The sequence below is a fragment of the Paralichthys olivaceus genome, chromosome 18 (genome assembly GCF_024713975.1).
Source record: "Paralichthys olivaceus isolate ysfri-2021 chromosome 18, ASM2471397v2, whole genome shotgun sequence".
Classification (NCBI taxonomy): domain Eukaryota; kingdom Metazoa; phylum Chordata; class Actinopteri; order Pleuronectiformes; family Paralichthyidae; genus Paralichthys; species Paralichthys olivaceus.
The window spans coordinates 2336082-2358205 of NC_091110.1; the positions used below are offsets into that span (position 1 = coordinate 2336082).

The following is a 22124-nucleotide window of genomic DNA, read 5'->3' on the forward strand; positions in this document are numbered from 1 at the left end:
TCCTGCTGCGCTCCCTGTCATTTGTCTCCCCACAGCCCTTTACATATTGATATAGATGGAGGCTTCTGGTCGCAAGTCAGTTAAACATGAAAAACATTGGCCAGCCTCACTTTTGATCTTTCTCAGCCCCCGTCTGTTGCTCAGATGATTAAGAGGACTGTGGTTTTCTAACCCAATTTGCTTTGGTAATAACTTGAGCCAATCACACAATGACAGAGTAGAGGACCCAGTGGTTTTTCTCCTGTGTAATAGAGTTTTGAAGTTTCTCAAGGAGACAAATGAATGTGAAGCAGTAATAAAAGGCTGAGAAACACACACACACACACACACACACACACACACACACTGCAGGGATTGTGTTACTGAGTATGTGCACTCAGGCTGAAGGTCAACACTGATGTTGATTATCACAACCTGCATCAGGCCATCACTACAGGGACAGACATCGTGGCTTGCCCTTGCACTGGCACATGCTCAGCTGTTGGTCGCGGCCCGGACCAGGGCAACACATGCTCCAGAAATAAAACCAACCCAGTTCCTCCCCAGTTACAGCCTCAAAGTCGCCCCCCTGTGGTTTCCACTATATGACTGCATACATACCAACTCTGAATTGCTGCTAATCATCGTGTGTTGATGAGACTTCTAAAAATACACCAGTCTGGCGAAGCTAGCCAGGGTCTGATTGCTCTCTGGTCAGGGGTAATAGCAGAGGTTAGCTAGGCTCCACATTTAGATGGGCTAATGGGATGAGAGCACATTTACTGATGTTTTCTACACTGGTCTAGATTTGACTGTTAACCAGTCCTCACAACTACTACTGAGACATTTGGTGCAGGGAAGACTGTGAAAGAACTTTCTATTAATACATATCCAGCAGCTGCCAGGAGACAAGCAAAATGGCTTCACAGCACCACAGTTATAGCCAGACTCTGACTCTTTTGTGTTTTATCAGATCGTGATGAACTGAAACTGTAATAACTGAGGTAGAATGGTGGAGGAAGCATTTCGATCATTTATTTAAAAACAACTAAAAGTAAATTCAGGAAAATGTACTTCAAGTATCACACGTAAAAGTAATCAATGCAAAGACAATTGGCCCCTGTGACTGATGCTATTCCTTGTGCATTAATGTCTAAGCAACGTTTAACCCCTGTGTTGGTTGAGGTGGTAGTTTTAGACTCTTTATGTGGTACTCAAACCAGTCGTAATTTTCCTTGTGAGAAACATCCATCACAAGTGGCCCCTTCACATGTTTTGTGTCCTCAGACCAACAGTCCAAACTGAACTGTAATTCATGACATACAAAAGCATTGAAACTTCACATTGTTGAAGATTAACACCTGAGATATTTTGACATAATGTAATACTTCGATGATTATCAGTTATCCGAACAGTTACTGACTAGTTTACTGATAATTGACTGATCAACAAATCCATTATCAACAAATAGCTTAATTACTTACAAATAATTATTATAATACTTAATTATACTGTTAAAAAAAAATATTTATGCTGTTGGATAGTCCATTTATTTTCAAGTTGCCATTTTTAAAAGTTCTTTATGTTATATGTAAGAGCTTGATATGTAAAGTACTATTTTCTTTTCATGCCACTTTATGGTTTAGTTTCACCACATTACAGATGGAACAACTTTCTTATCTACTGCCCCACATTTATGTGATAGCTGGTCCAGAATTTAGATCCAAAATAAAACAAATTTAAATCTAACTTTAAAATTATATTATTTTATTAAAACAGCACAAGTCTCCTTCTAGCCACAGACTACTGAATATTTCCTACACACAATAATTTTAGTCTTATTCTATATCATTAAGTCAAAGATCCAAGAGCCATCACTGGTTTATATGAAACAAATCAGTTTTAGATGCTCTCATGTTTGCACAGTGGGCGCCTCCAACGAGTCTGATAGCGAGATAACGAGTCAGTATTCAGGTCTTGTGCCCACCTGTCAGTCATTAGGCAAGCTATGCCGGCCATGTGACAACACTTAACCTCTGACCCTTACTCAGACAAGGGAACATGGGAGCCTGAGTAGGGTAGAGGGGTGATATGGTGCTGCTGCTGTACCGTTTAGGTTTGATAGATCTGGGACAGTATGTTGGCATCAAGCTCCATTTCCATCTATGACTGGCTGATATGAATTCTGTCAGCTCAGGTTATGTAGATGATGAGAAAGAAGTTTAGGGTGATTCTCAGTGTTTATGACACGTGTCAGCAGGACATGTGACACCAGTGTCCAGGTGAGGGCCGTGACCTTTGACTCTTCCCTAACGAATGACCTCAACCTTCGTGGCCACCATGAATGGAGCCTCATTGTAAAATGACTGGCATCTTAAGCATCTCATCATGTTTTTAATTACACATGAAATGTATTTGATTCTAAATATTTATGTTGATTAAACAGCTAATTGGCAACATTTCTCGACTCTTATGCTATAAGAAGGATTTATTAAGAAATAATTTACATAAAAACATAAGAAACTTAAAACTAATATTTAAGCCTGAATGTTTTGTCCCCTTAAAACAGTCTTCCAGGCCTGCCGCCCCACACCACACAATGAATCAATTATCCAAGAAAACACTGGTAGAATCATTTATTATAAAAAAGAATCCCTATAGTTTCAGTTTAACTAACTATGATCTATTTTAAAACAAATTGTAGCAATTAGTCAAAGTTCCAGCTTCATACATGTTTATTTGCTGATTTAATATGTCATCTATGGTTTCACAAAACAGGCAGTCAATAATAACAATAATAGATGAAAAAAAAAAGTGGTTAATCACTCTCTCATTCACTACTTTTATGGACTTGATAATAACTTTAAGTTATTGATGTAAAATAATCTGATGAAATACACTAGATACAGTAATGCTGTAATGCAATTTGTAACAGAAGCAAATGGCAAATTATTCTATTTGTCAAACAACAGCAAAAACATCACCTTGGGACTAATCAGTTAACTAATAAGCCAACAATATTACTAACAGAGAAATAAATAGTGAAGAATAAATATCAAAAGCTGTCAAAATGTTTATTTGTACAACAATATATGTGCTGTGAAATTTAGGTTGCATACTCTGGGCTAAAATGGCTGGTGGCCAACAATCATTACAAGAAGAGTGAATATTCAAATGAGAGAAAGATGCATAAAGGAGAGAAATTCAAAGATAGATGTATCATCATAAAAAGCGTTTCTTGACTCCATGCTTTTTCACCATATAAAAATGTAAAATTCACATTAAAGTATGTTAGTTATAGATCCAACCTATACAGTAAAGAAATAAATGTTCTTTAAGTAGAATCTGACAACAAACAATAAAGCATGGAAAAAGTCAATATTAGAGATGTATCAGTGAACTGACCTGCAGGGTACAGTACCAGGGGTTCGAGAGGTCAGGGAGCCTCTCCGCCAGTCAATTTATGTGACTGTAAACCTCTTTCAAATTTACAGTTAAAAGGTGCAAAAATAGATAACGACAACAGGGAGACAAAAGGTCCACAAAGAGGTTATGGTAGATGTGTCTCTTTCAGTGGGGGAGTTATGTTGACACTCGGAGAGATGGTGATGGGGGTGTATATGCTAAAATAGTATGTACTATTTACTATTATTGTTTAGCTCATCTAACAACAATGGCAGATAAACATGACTCTTTTCTTTGTGTGTTAAAACAAAAGTGTAGCTGTTTCTGATTATTCATATATGTAACAAATTACATGAGCTGTACAGTAGCAGAAGTGGTAAACTCCGGAATTCCCTCATGGAGGAGGTGTAGGAGGGGAGTAGACACAGACGTGAGGAGGGAATGCCTCGAGACATGCTGTGGATTGCGGACTATGCCCGGCAGTTGGGTGAGGATGGATTAGTTTACACATGCTCATGGCTTTCACAGTAACTTTATCTCTCGGACATCCCAACTTCACCCAGCCTGCACCGCACTGTAGCAGACCTTCCCTCAAGCTCAACTAAACAACAAAACCCTTCCCCACAGACGCAGAAGTATTATGAAAAAACTTTCTCACAAACAAACTTTGTGTCTGAGACTTGTGAGACCAAGTGAAAGCACTGGGAGGCACAGTTTTCACCCTGTAATAGGACATCAGACGAAGAAGAGTGGAAATAAAAGTGTCAAGCTTGCAGAGAATTTAAAGAGGATGTTTGAGAGACTTTGTGCTTCCAGCAATAACATTTCCAGGATCCCTCTCCTCACACATCTGGTTCTCTTCAGACTGAGCTTATTGCTTCTGTGATTGCTTATTTATGCTGCTCCGACACCTCATCCAACTCCTCCTACACTATCTGCCTGCACAGGATGTACACAGGCAACCACCAGCACAAACTCACACATTACATGCACGCACACATACCTGTAAATACTGCAGGACTGACACCCTGAAGATACAGGATACACAGTCGAGTCTTTCAGATAACTGGAACACATTCCTGTACACCTTTAACACTTGAAAAATAAGAAGGAACATTATGCACAACCTCTCTATTTAAAACATTAAACATTAAGAATTCTTGTAGATTTTTTCAGATTATCTGAGTAACAAGAGTACTGTTGTAGCACAATAATAGATCAGATCACAAATGTTCTAGCTGAGATCTTTGCAATGCACACTACATCATGGACATGTTCCACTGTGGCTTCTATGTTGCAGTGGTTGCTGTGGATACATTTATACACTCAGAATTCAGACATGTAGGGTGGTGCAGTATTGCAGTTGTTAGCACTGTTGACTCACAGCAGGAAGGGGTCTGGGTTCAAACCTACCGGCCAACCAGGGTCTTTCTGTGTGAAGTTTACGTCTTCTTCCGTTTACATCCACCTGGGGCATTCACTCCTGCTTCCTCTCACAGTCCAAACAAATGCAGCTTAATCAGACCCTCAAACTGAATGAGTAGTAGAGTAAGTCAGCTGTAATGGACTGGCGTCTTGTCCAGGGGGTACCCAGTTTTTCTCCTAATAGTACATGGTGCTTTTTCTAGTAATGATGACCACTCAAAGTACAGTACAGTTTTGTCAGTCATCCATTTATACACACATTTATACAGTGCTAATTCTCTATCACACATCATTCATACCATTCATACCATTCATACACCCACACCAGACAATTTGTGGTTCAGTATCTTGCCTGGCATGCAGAATTGGGGTGACAGGGATCGAACTTCCGACCGTATCTCCTGAGCCACAGTTGCCCAATGTCAGCTGGGACTGGCCTCAGCCCCCCCACACCCTTCAAAAGGAAAACTACAATAAATAAACTGAGACGCAAAGAATGGGGAGATTTTTAAACACAAACTTAACAGTTGGCCGCTCTGTGGGACATAGACTGTATAAAGATGGACAACAAAACAATTTGATCACCCCCCTGATGGCAGGCTGCAATATAAAGTACATATACATTTTTTTTGTCCAAAGATGATATCTGTCGTTTTCTTATGACACTGATTTATGTAGGTTTTTATTAGTTATTTGATGCTGAACATGTGTATCCTTGGGTTCATGATATCATGGCTCCAACTCAACGATTTTCATACAGTGGGAGGAAGAAGAGACTTGTCGTCCATCTTTATATACAGTCTATGCTGTGAGGCTGTAGATAGTGCAGTAGTTTTATGAACTAATTGTAATGGTCAGCATGCTAATACAGACATAATAGTAATAAAATAGCTTGGATTTATATAGCGCCTTTCGACAGACCCAAGGACACTACATGTGTCAGTGGGGACAAAAGAGAAAAGAAAGGACTTGATTGTAATGTACATGATTGTAATGTTAGCATGGCGATGTGCAGCAGGTGTAATGTTTACCATATTCAACATCTTAGTTTAGCAAATTTGCTAACTGCTCTATTGCTAACTGCTCTCAGGTGTCAGTCAGATGATGGTTGAAGGTTTGCTTCAATGTCTAAACAGACCAGAACTGAAATGATTTTCCTGACAAATCTGCCATGAATCAGTTTCAGACCCATTTTCCTGAAGACCGTAAAGTAAAGAACACAGACTTTTATATATCCTTTCACATCCTCAAGTCTAAATGGGGTGAACAGGAGTCTAAACACCTCATTTTGGGGGAGGGGGGTAAATAAATAGCATGCTTTTTTCCAGGAAAAGGTAAAGGATGGATGCTAACCAATGGTGGGGAAATTAAAACATGCAGATGTAACACACCAGAACATTTTACACATTCCTTTGAGCCTTCATGCGTGGCTGTGTCTTTGTGTGTTGTGAGAAGGAAATCATGCACAGAGTTTATTTGCAGGTGGAATTATCATTTACACTGCAACTGTCTCCACCCCATCACCCTGTTCTCACTAAACTCTGTGACCTGCTGTATGGAATGGTACCTGGGAAGCTACTGTTAGTAAAGTAGAAAATCAACTGCATCATTCTAGCCTGGACCATTGACTGTATGAAGATGGATAACAACAGGGCTAAAAAAAAAAGTGAAGCCAAAGCATCTTGATCGTCCCCTGGTGGCTGACTAGAATACAGGTTATAAATCCTGCACCCTCCATGTTGATAGATGGGACGTGGACCAAACTAAAAAGTCAAAATACATAAAAGTACACATAAAAGTACACAAAGTCAATAGATGTTTCTCAATGATGGTTTCTGTCATTTAGGTAGTTCTTATCACACTGATATAAGTTCAATACTGGAGGGCAGATTGTACTGAAAGTTGAGATATTCACAAACGCGTCTGTGAATGTTTTACTGATACATTACAAACCACATTTAAACAACATTTATCAGTACACATTATGTCTGGAAAGCACCCCTTAAGTGCACTACTCTACATATCTTAGGCCAGTGGATTAATTGTCATTTTTATTCATTTTATACAGAATCAGCATATAACTTGCTGGTAGTCACCCAGTCTTAAAGTTGAAAATGACAACCCCAAATATTTCCTCCAGTGTTGCAAAGTGGTATTAAATGGTAGTATTTATATAGTGCTTTTCTAGTCTTGAAGACCACTCAAAGTGCTTTACACTACAGTTTACCATTCACCCATTCATACATACAGTGCATCTAGAGTAGCACTTTTTTTTTTTTAGTGTTGTTCTATGGGGCAATTTGGGGTTCAGCATCTTGCCCAAGTACACTTTGGCATGCAGATGGGAAGACTGGGAATTGAACTTCTGACCTTCTGGTTGGAGGATGACCGCTCTACCCCTCAGCCACAGCCACCCCATTGCTACTACTGGCACCAATATCACAACAAGACTGGAGCACAACATGGCTACCGCTATCAGCCTAGCTCCTGACCAAGGCAAAAAGCCACTGTCAGGACCCCAGTTTGAACACAATTGTTTTAAGAGGAAGAAATGTGGACCCTCTCCTATCACGGAGCTCTCTCTATAGTCTGAATGGCTGCAGAACTAACAAACAATCCCAGTGGAGTCCCGCATTGGTGGGCTGGTCAAACATTTAAAACTCCATAAAGATTTTACCATCCCTGTCAGACTCTTTACCAGCTGTCTCTGTGTGCCTGTCATTCAGGTGTGTTTGAGGTTCATTGTTGTTTTACATCTGCTTCTATCACTCCCTTTGTTCAGCCTCCAACAGCAGGGCACTGCACCAGTTGCTCCACCATCAGCCATTTCTGCTAATTGGGGAAAACTATCAATCGCTACCTGGCAAAACCTTTCTGTTTTGGTTGTAGTAGCAGACTTACTGTAATAAACTAAGCCTACATTTTTGATGAATTCTCATGCTCAGTTGAGTCAGAATTGCGTAGTGACAGAAAGAAATATAGGGTAACGATCAAAAATATTTAGATATGAGAAATTTCATTAATCATCAAATGTATTTCTCAAAATGACAGTGTTTGAGAAACCATAGGGCGTGTGTGAGTTTTTATGGTTTATTTTTAATGATTCAGGTATATTTCTGTGCTGATATCTGATAGATTCATGGATCATCATCGAAGTCAGCACAGCCTGCCGGCCTCCTTTTCTCCGCTCAGAGCTGACAAGAGTAGACAGCTGAGGGTAATCCTCAGCCAAGCAGATGCTCGGTGTGCTGATATCTAGGACATGCTCGCAAGTTTGATCTCTCTCTCTCTCTCTCTGCGTGTGTAATGTGTAGAGCCCACGGTCTTTGGAGCAGTAATCCTGGGCTCTTACACCAAGGCCCACAGAGGCCCTGAGTGTCAGCAACACATTTTTCTCTTCCACATACACATGCATACACTCAAACACACACATATTCCAACACACACACACAAGCAGCATCACTGACACCTCAGGGCTAAATATACAGCGAGTGACACCGACAGGTGAACGGGCTCCTCCACAGGCATGCACTCTGCCAGCTCGGACACAGGAGGTCACAGAGTATGAGTGTATACGGTTGTGAGTGTAAAAGAGAGATGTGTGTGTGTGTGTGCGTGTGTTGTGTTGATGGGAGGGAGGGGGCGGTGTTTGAGTATCAGGGTCTGATCACTGTGGACTACCTCTGCTTAGTGCAGAGAGAGCTCATATCCCAACGCACCCCAGTTTTGGGTCCCCCTCTTTCCTAAGCCAGCTGGTCTGGCTTAATGTTATCTCTTTCTTTCTTTTTAATTTATTTTTTAAAAGATCATTTTCTTGTTTGATACAAGGGATTGACTGAACAGACCCACAGCTGGAGCTGCTGGGGAACCTTCCAGGTGAAGACAGAACAAAAAGCACTGGTGAGTAGATGGTATTGGAAGATTCATGGATTTAAAATGTTCAGGTAGATTGAAAAGCCATGGGCTTGATTACTGGATTGAAGTTGGCGATGGGGATAGAAACTGCATGCCAAATTGCTGGAAGCAATTGCTTATACATGCATACAGCAGATTTTGCGCAACATTACAACTACTTTTAATTCATGTTTCTTGACACTCAACAATTTGATGTCCAAAATTCTGTTATGTCTGTGTTTGGTCTCCACCACCTCCTGGGGAAATATCTGGCTCTTTAGCTGCTAAATGCTTCACTAAGTTCACCAGCTGCTCTCTGACTATATTTCTGCGGAGCAGGTAGTGGACAGTGGCTTCATCTTTGGCGTTTCTTGTTGACTGGCACTGTACCAATTTTTGAACAAATCAACTGGCTTCAGCATAAAAAGCTGGAATTTGCTGGACATCAAATCATTTTAACCCTGTTATTCGACCAAATTGTGCCGATTCGATTTTCCAAACGTGAAACGTGAAAATTTCCTATTGCAGATAAGTCAGTCTGATGTTTTTAGATTATGTGCCACGTTGTGGGTTGTTTACACTTGACTTCTTGGTCATCCATTTGAACAAAAGGCAGCCTCGCCAATGACCTCTTGAACATTATGTCAACACAAAGTAGACCAGTTGACCCCATTTCGATTGGTGAATCATCATGATCACCTTTATGCAGACTCCACAGATGTTTGTTTTTTACTGTGGCAGATAAGGGCATCTTATACTCCAAAAAGTGTGGTGTAACAAGGCTAAATTGTCACATGACTTCTGCTTTGAATGGAATGCATTGTATATCAGCCCAGATAATCTATCAAAAAAAGAGCTGAAAGATGCTAAAATGCTCCTGAAGTTACCGTCACACTGATAAAAAAAAAATTCTCTGTGGGTTTTTCACTTAAACATAACTTCCTACATATACAGTCATTTGATCCATTGTTAATATAGAACTAGTAATTGGTGCTGCTTTAAACATTGCCACTTCATTTATTGTCATAGCGCTATTGCAGACAACAACAAAATAAAATTGTGAACTTTTTGTCAGGCAGCTGAGAGTACAGATGAGCTGTCAGTATGTATGTGTGTTTAACTTTTATGGTTGTTGTATGGCTTGTTATGGTCATTCACTGAAATTATAATTTGGTCAATAAGGTGGTTTTAGAAGTTGTGCTTTACAGTAAGATATTGTCCTTCTGAACACACTGATTATGTGTACTAGTAAAACTGATAACTGACTTTAAAGGTCCAGTGTGTTAGATTTAGGTGAAGGGATTTTTGGCAGAAATTGAATATAATATATAATAATCCTAGTGATGTTTTCACGTGTGTGTTTCATCTAAATTGTATAAATTGTTGTTTTCTTTACCATAGAATGAGCTCTTTATATGTAAAAAAATATATATTTACATGGAGGGGTTTTTTTTTTACTGTCGTCCAAACTGGACAAACTAAAACCTTTTGAGTTTTCATGACAACTGAAGTTCACCACAGGTTTTCCTTCATGTTGGGAAGGGGAGGGTGAAATGAGGGGTATTCAGCTGCAACATGACACTTCACCTCTGTCACTAAATTCTACACACTGAACCTTTAAGTAAATATGTTTTTAATTTAAATAAAAAAGCTGTTACCAATAACGAATCCATATGCTGAAATTCAAGTGTTGAAGCACACTTAAACATATGTATTTCATAAATATTTCAGCTGATGGCACAGCAGTCAATTGAATTATATAAAATAATTAATAGAAATGAATATCAAGCAATATAAACAAATCTGTGTGTGGACATAGACCTGAGATTTTGATTTTGATTTACTGAACATTTCATGTGATGAAAATAAGTTAGAAGTGATGGTTAGGAAGAGGACAAGGTTTTGTTTAGTTATGTATCTGCTTATGTTTGTGTGTGTGTTTCACCGAATGTATTTAGTTTATATTTCAAATTCTGCTTACAAAATTAAAATTTTTTGGGTCTTAACACAAGCTTGACCTTTGGTAGAGGTTTTAGATGTTATAGCTGCTGTATGATGCAAGCCATGCTCATAGGTTGGTTCATTCAATTATTTTGCCATTTATATCTAAATCAAAATGTATTAACACACAGTGTTTAGTGCTGCAGAATAATAGTATATGTTCGTACACAGAGATCATCTCAGCAGTTTTTACTGTCATTTTGTTTTGGGCTTCAGTGAAAATTAAAATTGTGATGTGAAGCAATGTTTCACAAAATTATTTTTTACTTTTAATTATCTACAGTTGTAATTATTGTGTTATAAGAAAACACACTTATTATTTTACCAGGGTGGTTTGAGTTTACAGCCAAAAATATTTGTTTTTCTTTCTAAACATTTTGTCAGAGAAATGCAAACAGCTGATAGATACAAACAGGGAACAGCTGGTGAACTTAGTGGAGCATTTGGCAGCTACAGAGCCAATATCATTGTCAGGACATGCCTGAAACCAAAGACATAGCTAAAAGAGAGAGAATACTGGACTTTCACAAGGTGGACACAAACAGTCTACATTAATCATCATACTGTCAGACATCATCTTGATTTGAATGATTACCTGTAAGACATCATATTTTGTACATAGTTGGTTGGTTAGTTAGGTGGTTCAGTGATAGAGTTGTTCTCCCTGTACATCTTATTTCAATAACTCAAACATCATTAACTAAGTGTATATAAATAAATAATAATAATTTAAAGCAGCTCCATGTGGTGCAACTACAACAGTAATGCTGCTGCCGCACTCATGAATCAGTATTATCCAGTCGCAATGTAATTTGTAATAACACGTCAGTCACGAGTCAGTTTATATTTACTTTTGATACTTTCGACTATATTTTACTTCAGTACTATTTTGAATGCAGAACTTTATATAGTATTCTTGAAACTGTGATATTAGTATTTAGCTTTTTACTTTTACTTCATCTGAGTGCTTCTTCCATCAGTGAACAAATGGGATTTGAATTCTGGCATTGTTAAAATTACTCTAATTACTGTGGAAAGTCTCGCAACCTGTGCAACACAAATGTGTAACTACAATCCCCATTAGAAACAGGTTTAGATTGTAAGGGTTGGGGTCAGGCATTTAGTTGTGGAGGTTAAAGTTTGTAAGGGGCTCAAGAAAACATTATACCAGTGAGTGTCCCCCATAGGGATAATGAAACACATTTATTTGTGTCTAATTCTGTCCTGTTTTGTGTGATTGACCTTCTTTTCTTTTCTGTCTTGTCCTTACATCTCTTAAACGCATTATTATAAAGAAGTTTTTTTTTTTATTATGAGATTTTTATTAAAAAATCAATTGATTGGAGTTTTTACACTTTTACTCACCCACTTATTTGTGTCTCTTCTGTTTGGCATAGGAACTGTTTTAAATGTGTACTCTCTTCTACGGGGCAGATGATGTCACAGCTCGTTAAAGCCCTATGAGACAAATTGTGATTTTGCAAATATGGGCTACACAAATAAAATTTGATGGCTTGATTGATTCTACGCCACACTGAACAGCCATTTGTATTCGTGACACAATGAAAGAATCCTGTGGACAGAGGTGCGATGAGGGACGGTTGCAGTTGTCGTTGTTTCCACTGAGAGGCAGCAGTGGCCCTGGGCAGAGACAGACGACTGACAGCTCCAACAAACAAGACGCAGAGTAAATAAACCTGTTGAAAACACGAGTTCGTGCCAGTTTAACAACAAACACTCCATGTGCTTCTCACCCCCAAATACGAAGTCACCGCCACTGGTCTGTCTCTGAAATGATTTCTCTATTTGTGTCTGACAACACTGACGTCTTTTCTTACGTGTGTGTGTCTGTGTGTGTGTGTGTGTGTGTGCGTGTGTGTGTGCCTCCTGACGCACAGGTGCTCGCTGAGCAGAGGAGAAGTCTCGTTGATGGAGTGAACCGCAGGACGGAGAGACACCGGAGAAAGTCACGGAAGACATGCGGGACTGAGAGGTGAGCACCGGCCACACCAGGATCTGTGTGTCCCCTGGAAGTGTAGCGTGTGTGTGAGTGTGTGTGTGGGTGTGTGCAAAAGAAAGAGAGAGACAGTGTGTGAGAGAGGGAGAGAGAGAGAGAGAGAGAGAGAGAGAGCGTGCAGCCACTTGACTGATAAACAACAGGAAACAACACAGAAGCGGTTCTGGTCCCTCAGGTCGGCGGCTCCTCTCTTCTCCTCTCACCTCACGTCTTCCACTCCGGAGAACTTCATCTCCCCCACTCGCGTGTCACTGCAGTCGGCTGCGTTGTAATTGTACCGTGTATAGTGCGGAGCCCCGGAGTTGCAGCTCGGTTTGCCCGCCCTCCCTCCACCCCTCTTCCTGGGGCAGAGACCGGAGGAACTTTTCCTGCCTCATGAGGAGCGAAGGGTGCGTTACTCTTCTTCAGCGACACCCGGTAAGTGTGTGTAACCGGAGTTTCATGATCTCAGACCTGCAGAGCTGACATGCAGCAGTTTTGATAACTGATCCATCTGAAGCGTCAATTCACTGGTGGCAGCTTCTCACATGTCAAGATCTTCTTCTGCAGTTTTCCTATGACTGTTTTGAATGACACTTTCCGTCTTGGTCAGAATGACTGGAGCAATTTGTTAAGTTTGTTTTAAGAAACATCAATGGGAATTTCACTATAATCCGATATTTTATACACCGACCAATCAATAGATTTGATGAAGATGAATGAAGTAATTGTTGGAGGAAGAAAAAAACAAATATGATGAAACATAACTGTACAATCAAAAGAGTTCAACATAAAGTAGATCAGTTCAGGGGATCCTATTCAAGACCAGGGGCCCCAATTTGCAGAGGATGGGGGACATATCATGGTTTGTAATCTACTTAATTGATTTCCTTGCAGAAATATGTTGATAGCTTAAACCTGTACTTCAGGGGCCCCTGGGGGGGTTTCCAGGTTGGCAATCCTGCGTTGTTCATCTGGGCTGTTTTTTTTTTTTTTATTGAAGATGCTTCTAGTAGTTTTAGAAACTCTGAGGTCATGCCTTTTATGTCCACCTCCTCCACCAGTATATCGAGATCACACAAGCCCTCAGCAGTTATTTAGACTGAACTTAGATCTCCTCGTTGGTACCTGAAGCAACACGGCCCTGCCAACGCAACCTTGATATGACGTTTGACTGCAGCACTGCATTCTGTATGAATCTCTGTTGAGTCTTGTTGCTTGAAGAATGATTGAACTAATCGGCTTTATGTACTTTTCTTTTCAAACTTGACACCTAATGTATTCTGCTGATAATACTTCTGCTCTTTTACTTTAATCATTTGAACACATACTCGTATCTGTTCCGACTGGCTACTAAAAATTCTAAAAGGTTTTTGCAGTAGGAAAAAGAGCTAAAAGACTACACATCACTATCATTTACTATCGTAAATTCTTATTTGTGTATTATTTTGTTAAATCAATGATCCTGACAGATTTGCGTAAAGAGAGAGGCTGTGTCCCATAGACAGTGATGTGAGATCAGTCACTCATGCTGAACATGTGGTGTTTGAGCCACTAAGTGACTCATTCACTGCTTATAGAGGGGTGTCCCTAACCAGACCACATGTATTAGATCAGGTTACCTGTGTCTGCATCTGAGACCCTACAAGGGACTTTGAGCAGTCATTTAGCCTGTGTTTGTTTTTTGAAAGTTGATGAGACACTTGATATCACGTTTCTCTGCCTCATATCACACATCCAAATATTATACTTTTAACATGGTGCAGTTATCTGATAACGCTGATGTTTGTAAATCTGCTGTTACCCTTTATTCAAGTAGGTGTGCTGACTCGAACAGCACTTAATTTTGCCCTGGGTGATTCCTGTGTTTCCAGGTGCAGAAGTTCACATGTCTCAGATTTGACGGCCAATCTGACTCGTCTCCATTTAATACACTTCATGCTTCACTTCACAGTAATAAAGGCACTTTACAAATTAATGTATAGGGTTGTAGCCTCCAGTCAGAGGGGCATGAACAGAGGAGAACGTATGTGAGAGACCGTACTGTACACTGAATACCTGCTGGCAGTCAGAAAACTGTACTGTATGTTACTGAGGTTTTTCAGTGATTATCATGTGGTGACACAGCTGACATGATTCCAGCTTCTCCAGTTTGAGGATCTGACACATTTTTCCAGTCTTACATTAAAGGAAACTGAATATTAAGGATGCACTTAGATGACATTTCCCTCATAAGGAGTTTGATATATATGTTGGCCAAGTACAAGCCGAGTACTGATCTGATACCAGTGTTAAATTAATGAGATGTGTGCCTCACTATGTGGAAGAGACACAGATTATTCCTTCATGTGTGAGACAACATCGGAGTTGACTTAAATATTCCTAACGTGTAAACAAATAGATACCTTTATACTGTATATGCATCTATGTCAGTAGTCTCTGCTGGTCTGTATGTGGCATGTGTCGAGAACAGCTAATCTCATCAGCTTCACACTTGGCACGTGTTTTGTGTATGTGTTTATGTAAGGGCCCAATATGCCTTTCTCTGTCTTGAGATTGCCTGATTGTCAAATCAACAGTTTCCCCTGATAATTCACTGGCAAGTATTTTAGAAATGGTGTATTCAGGGGTCACACGGCACATCCAAGATTTGACAATCATCTGTTAAAAACAATTGTTTAATGTGCTTTGGTGACAAAATAGTTAAATTCACACACCAAGTAGTGATAAAAATGTCTTCGCAAATTAGATTGGTAAAAAAAAATTATATATAAAAGTATATTCAGATAATTTGGGTCTCAGAGTGTCCTTGAATGCACCACAGGCAGAGTTTTCCACATCATCCATATTTGCACCTGCATCATTACACAACCACAAGGTAATTTGGGAAAAAAAAGAAGTATTACTTTGATGGATTACTTTCTTCAAGCAAGTTTCAAGTCTCTGCAAGTCCCCAAATTTCTCCCACTTCTTGGTGTTCATTGTGGTTGCGACTGGATTAAGCACCAATTCATGTATGGAATATGAAGCATGTAATCATAAGATAAATGATAAACTCCTGATAAATGTCCAAGGGGATGTCACCTGAGGCTACATTCACACTACTATGTTTTAGTTTTAAATCACATCACCGTTGCTACATTCAGACCTGGCATGCACGCTACTCTAGAGTCCTCAATCATCTAAAACTGGAAAGTTTGGAAATGCAAACATGATGCAGTCCACCCGCATTCGCTTCCTGTATGATTCTTATCAGTAACAACACAATATAAATATAAATACTTCCATGAAACAATACCAATAAATAGAGCAATATGTTTTTCATAGATACCAATATAACAAAAGTTCAATATATATCCATTATCACGTATGCATTGTGCAAGCACAGTAATTATAACATAGTTCATAGTAATTATCTTCTTGATATAAATAATAATGTTAGATTTATCATGATAATTCTGGATATTAACTGACATGAAAATTATTTTCTTGATAAAAATTTTTACCATATTGCCCAGCCTTGATGGAAAGTCTCAAGAAACCTTTTTTGGAGTTTGTTGACACTAATATAGAATATAAGTTATAAAATAATAAAAACAAGTATTAAATAATCAAGTATTAAAACAAAAGTCTATGCCCTTTAATGATTAATAGAGATACTGTATGTAGAGTGGTGTTCGTATCAATCTTGAATCCAATATTCCTTCCTTCTGTGTTTGGTCCCCCCCCACCTCCAGAGGGAGAAGCCTGTGTCTTTAGCTGCTAAATGCTCCACTATGTTAACCTGCTCCTCTTTGACTGTGTCTGTCTGCTGTTTGATGCTGAGTAGGTGGTGGACTGTGGCCTTATCGGAACGTGTTTGCACATAAGAGTGGTTAGACTGACCAGAACGATGAAATTGGACAATAATCATCAGTCTTAGGTGGATATTTTTGGTGTCACATTCTGAAGCATTAGAGGAAGAATGTCCTCCTCATTCTGATATAAACTTTATCTGTCGATTTATTCAATTTTATTTGTAATATGCATGATCACAACATACATTGAGACCTTTGAAAACACTTTGAGATATTCCTTTAATGTATTTGACTTCAGCCATTGCTCACAGTTATGTTTGTCTTTAAAAGAATACGATTTAAATACTGAGGAAATATTGTTGCCAGCTTTTGCAGCAGTTGTTCAAACTGTCTGATGGATCCTGAAATACATCCTAATCCTTACAATTTATCAGCAAAATAGTTACAAAATTCACTTACAAATAATTTGTTATTCCGTGCCTTTGTTTGTGTCACTGTTGATGTGCAAGGCCTTAAGAGTGTTTGAAAGAGTCTTTAAAATTATACCTATAGTCATTTTACGTCTTCAACATTCATTAGAAATAACTTGTATTTGTCAGCTCAGCTTTCCTTGTTTTTAAATTGATGTTTAAGTGCAGTTGCAGGTAGAAAAGATTCCATCTCAAACTTTCTCAAAGTCCCCTGTACAGTAGGAGGCAGTGATGGAGTGAATCATACTCACAGCTGTCCTTCCACCTCCTGTCTGTCAGCCCCAGGCAGAAGAGCCTTGCTCCCTCTGCCCCTCATCCTCCACCCACCCCCACCCTCCCTGGCTCTCTGACACTGTGTGACACAGAGACACGCAAGTGTCCTGCCAAGGAATACCACTGCCACATGTCCCCCGTTAGCTGTTTCTCTCGGCTGTGAGGACACTCGCACGCAAGTCTACATTGCTGACCCTTACCCAAACTGAGTACATTTACTGAAATTCAGCTGTACTCATTAGTTACTTTACAAATTAAGATTTCATACAAGACAATCTTGTAGAAGCAAAATTAAACTAACCAACACTATGTTACAATTTCCCGGAACAATTAGTCTTGTAGTTTTAGGATTTGTTAATCAGTCAGCTATCAGTAAACTAGTCAGTGACTCTTTGGGTAACTGATTACTCGTTGAAGTAATTTTTCATGTAAAAACATCAAACATCGCATACATTCATCTTCAACAATGTGAGGTTTTGTGGCTTTGCATGTTATAAATTACAGTTAAGTGAATCATTATGACGTTTGGAACGACAAAACAGAACAAGTCAAGGTGTCACTTTGACTTTAACTGTGATGGGTTTTTCTTACTGTTTCTAAGAATGAAAATAAATAGTTTCAGTCCCACATTAAAGAGTTCAAAACTAACTTTCAATAAGAGTTCAATGCTGCTTAGATATTAGCTAAGATACAGGGGAATATTACACTCCCAGACAGAATTCCTTTGCATTTAATAATTTTACTTTGATTAGTAAAAGTACATGTTGTACATGATACTTAGATTAGGTACTTGAGAACAATTTTGAATGCAGGATTTTACTTGTATGAGAGTACTTTCACTGTTTGTCTTTGGTACTTTTACTTAAATATAGTACTCCACAACTGACACACACACACACACAGTCAAACTCGGCCTCTCTCTGAGGTTCAGCATGTTGGAAAATAATTGGCAAGTCCGAGAGAAAGAAAAGGGAGCAGCTGAGGACGGCGTGAGATGGCTGATTTCCATCTTTTCCTCAGCTCAACAGTCGCTCCCTCTGTCTGTGAACCAGAAACCAGTCGTATTGTTGTTTGGGGTAAAAAGTTCATTCTTTTATTTTTGGAGTCCTTCTGTTTTACACGGAGGCTAAATATAGCAGTACAATTTGTGTGTGTGTGTGTGTTGGGGGGGGGGGGGGGCGTATGCTGTCATCCTGGAAAAGATCAAACTCTGCATTAAATCACATCTACAGTACACACACATACACTCACTGACTGATTTTGAGAGTTAAATGCAATGTTTCCCCTTAATGTCTCATGTCTCCGTTTGGCCTCAAATTCTTCTTACTACAACATGCTGAGTGTGCTGTTGTCTGTGAGCTCTAAATTTAAACCGTGTTGGTCCTTGTGCTGTTTTCCTGAAGAGAGGTAGGCTCAGAGCCGGCGTGACTCAGGCTCTAGATATTCATGTAGGCTCTCAGGCTGGCATGTTCCTGCTCGCTTCACACGATTTTGATAGTATCACATCTCTCCACTTAATCAGAGTGGTTTGTTGTGGCAAAACACATCAATTATCCTCTGATGACAGAAGCTGTCAGATCATATTCACACATTCCTCATGTCAAAGATGTGGATGGAAAAATAATTGAGGAGAGGGGACAATACACACAGTGCAGATTATTGGGACCGCAAAAGATTATTTTTGCCATTAATGATTGATTTGTTGGCTTTATCATCTCACAAAAAGGCCCCTCACAATTTCTCTAGAGCAAAATGTTTGTTTTGTCTCCCCATTAAGAGTTACATTTATAATCATATACAAATAAGAAGCTTGGAACTGAACGATTTACCTTTTGTGATTGACAATTAAAACAATTATATGCAAAGAAAAATAGTTGGGGATTTTATTCAACTCTTCAGTTTCTTATTGACTTTATAATATACATTTATAATGACAAAATATAGCAGTCATGTGCATGGCAATGAAAAAACATGTCATCCAATGCAACAGTGTGACTCACTGATGTGAATTTAATAGTTTTTGGACAAAGGAGCGTTATAGCCTTGAGGGATAATATACACTAATTTGTTTATGGTAATTCTGTTTTACGCCTATACAGAAGAAGAAGCACTCAGACAGTTGAACATCTTTGACAAGAAAAACCTGTTCCCGATTTGAACTTGACTGCCATTCCCTTTGAAGTAGTTTACCTTGTGACTATCCAGCTTTTATTTCATTCTGGAGAAGAGGAAGAAGCATGGAGTAAAATCCAGCAACGAGGGTGGGAAGGGAGCAACAGTTCTGTTGGTGTTGCCAAAAACCATTGGTTTTTCCAACGCACTGTTGAGATGGAGCACTTAATTGCTATCACACCACAGTTTAGATCATTTTCACTCAATGTCCTCCTTCAGATGCTTCAGAACTGTGCGGGAGAACTCTGCCATTTTAGTGTGACAATGGGAGACAAATGAATGGTGCACAACCTTGTGAATGTCACAACCTTTTGTGGTTTTTTTTCCAATAAGGAGACTGCAGTTTGGTCTCTGGGTCATGCACATAGACCCAACTCTTGTCATTGGTAATGATGCTTGAAGGTTACATCATCCCGGGCCTGTGGACAGAGATCTTAGCAGTCTTGTAATTTGCAAAAATCACAAGAATGCGTGCAACACAGGTCCAGATGTCATATGACGCAGAATACCAAATGGTTGTTGCTGAAGTGCTGACCATAAATAGAGATGTCCAAAGTCGATCATAATGAACAGTATCAGGGCATTCTTTTTGGGTGTGGTGATGTAAATGTATCTGCACTGGTCAACGATTTTATGTTCAGACACAAAAGCCCTCATAGCCCATCACCCGTAACATTGTAGTACAACCAAGAGTGGGCTGTTTGTAATTTTTTGTTGTATATCAATAAATTAAGGTTATCATCCTTTTAATCCAGTGTGCAAATGTGAAAAATAAGGTGTCAATTAAGTTGCCATAGCTGTTGCATTGAGGTCTCAATTACATGTCAACATCAATTAAATGTATATAGGATAGAATTGCATTCAACAGATACTAAGTGTTAGAGGACTCTGATCGGGATCAGGTGATCATAACCGTGATGAAGATTATTTGATGCAATGAATCAAGAAAATCAGTTTGTTGCCGCCCTTGTTTGTTGCATTTAACATCGTGATGCAATCAATAATAATGATGATGATAGTAATTAAGAGATGAGTGAGATAAAGCAAAATAGCAACCTTTGAAGTATTTTATTGACATAAAGGGAGAACTGAATTCAATTTCTCCCTTTTGTTCAGAGAGCACACCTTCACCATCTTCTTACGCCTTCACAAATCCCAATTTTATTCTTCGTGTCATCCTAGTGCCTGAAGGCTGGCACCTCCTGAAAGTGAGCACGCCTTTTTTTTTGCTTTGCCCTGCTGTGATGGCGGTGGAGGGCTGCCAAGAAAACCTGTCGTGTGTGTTTGTGTTTGTGTGCGTCTGTCTCAGCGTGTGTGAACATCCAGTTAACTCGGTGACCCAAGCTCTTAAGCTCCACTTTAGGAGTGAGACATGGGTCACATGGCATACGCACACAAACACACACACACTGCATGTGCTGATAGTGCTGCACATGTCTTTCCTTACAGTATTGCACATAATTTCCCACTTTTAGCAGATATCCCATTTCATTGATAATTCAAAGTTGTTCTATTTATCAGGTTTAACAAATGTAATGGTCTGTTTGTTTACACTCTCATTGAAATGGCCTTCCTTTCCCTGATTTTTTCAAATTGTGGTTTGCCAAATGTTACACTGCAGTGCTTCAGAGTAGACACGTATGTGTTTCTCCCACTCTGTATAAGTATAAAAGAAGCACATCTGAATGACACTTGTGTATGCTCAGTTGGACGCAGCCCAGAGAGCCATAATCCCACATTTTTAGTTCAGTTGTTTTTGGCATACAGCCTGAGGTTTGGCATGTACAGGAAGCATCGAGGGCAGCGAGTCTGTACAAGAGGTGTTATCAGCCGCAGCCAAGTCGAGTATCAGGGTTTGTATGGGTTGGTTTGACTGAGCAGTTTCAGCGGCAAGTGTGGTAAGCCCAGACAGAAAAATGTGTGGGTCAGTCACCACCTGTACTTTGTCAAAGTATTCAAACTTGTTTATTACCCTTCTTAAGGTCGCAATTCTTATATGGTTCCAGTCTAGCCCAATGTGTATCCAACTTGCGTAAGTACCTGTAGAAATTATTTGTTTGCTCAGCATTATTTAAGACACTATTTTTGTAATTTCTTATATTGTGGTTTGATGGCAGGGGGGTTGCACCTTGATAAGCCACACGAGTCCGATTGTGAATATAGGTTATACAAATATATTTTGATTGATTGATTGATGTATTTACTCTGGAAGGAACTTTCTAAAACTCAGTTAGAATTTGGATATAAAAAAATTAAATATCACTTCCTCCACTTTTTCCTGTTTTGAGGGTGAATGTAAAACTACTCTCACATAGTGTCTTTGCTTCCTTGTATAAAATAACTACCCTATACATTTTCAATGTTTTCCTTTCTTTCTTTAGTGGAAAACATTATATGGCATAATTTTTTATAAAATGTACTGTTAAGTTTCATTATCACTATTATTGACATGAGTCTGATCCTATCACTTCACAGAGGCTTGTCCCATCTCAGCTCCACTCAGAGTTGGTGTCCTCAAATGTGATTTTTCCAAACCTCCAGGTGTTTTTACATAGCGCATGATCCAGCCCAACTCATCACTCTTTATTAATCGCATTCTGACATACCGGGTTGTTTCACTTCCTCCTGAGCGTACAGTAACCCCCTGAGGAAGCTGGGTTTTTGGGTGTGTCAGGGGGATACAGCAGCAGTGAATGGACGGGTATGCAAACA

The 22124-nt window shown here is 39.3% G+C and overlaps 1 protein-coding gene across 7 annotated transcripts in view; it reads left to right on the forward strand.

Annotated features, from left to right (window-relative positions):
* Positions 1-8429: 8429 nt before the first annotated feature.
* The window catches only part of LOC109626349 (myocyte-specific enhancer factor 2C-like), a 32216-nt gene continuing 18521 nt past the window's right edge, over positions 8430-22124 (forward strand). For 2 of the 7 annotated variants that reach the window (XM_069513769.1, XM_069513771.1), the window contains exons 1-3: positions 8474-8709; positions 12603-12697; positions 12897-13138. The gene's annotated coding sequence lies outside the window, so the exon portion shown is untranslated. Of the gene's footprint in view, positions 8710-12602; positions 12698-12896; positions 13139-22124 lie in introns of all 7 variants that reach the window. The other 5 variants (XM_069513770.1, XM_069513766.1, XM_069513765.1 and 2 more) reach the window with 5 other exon arrangements.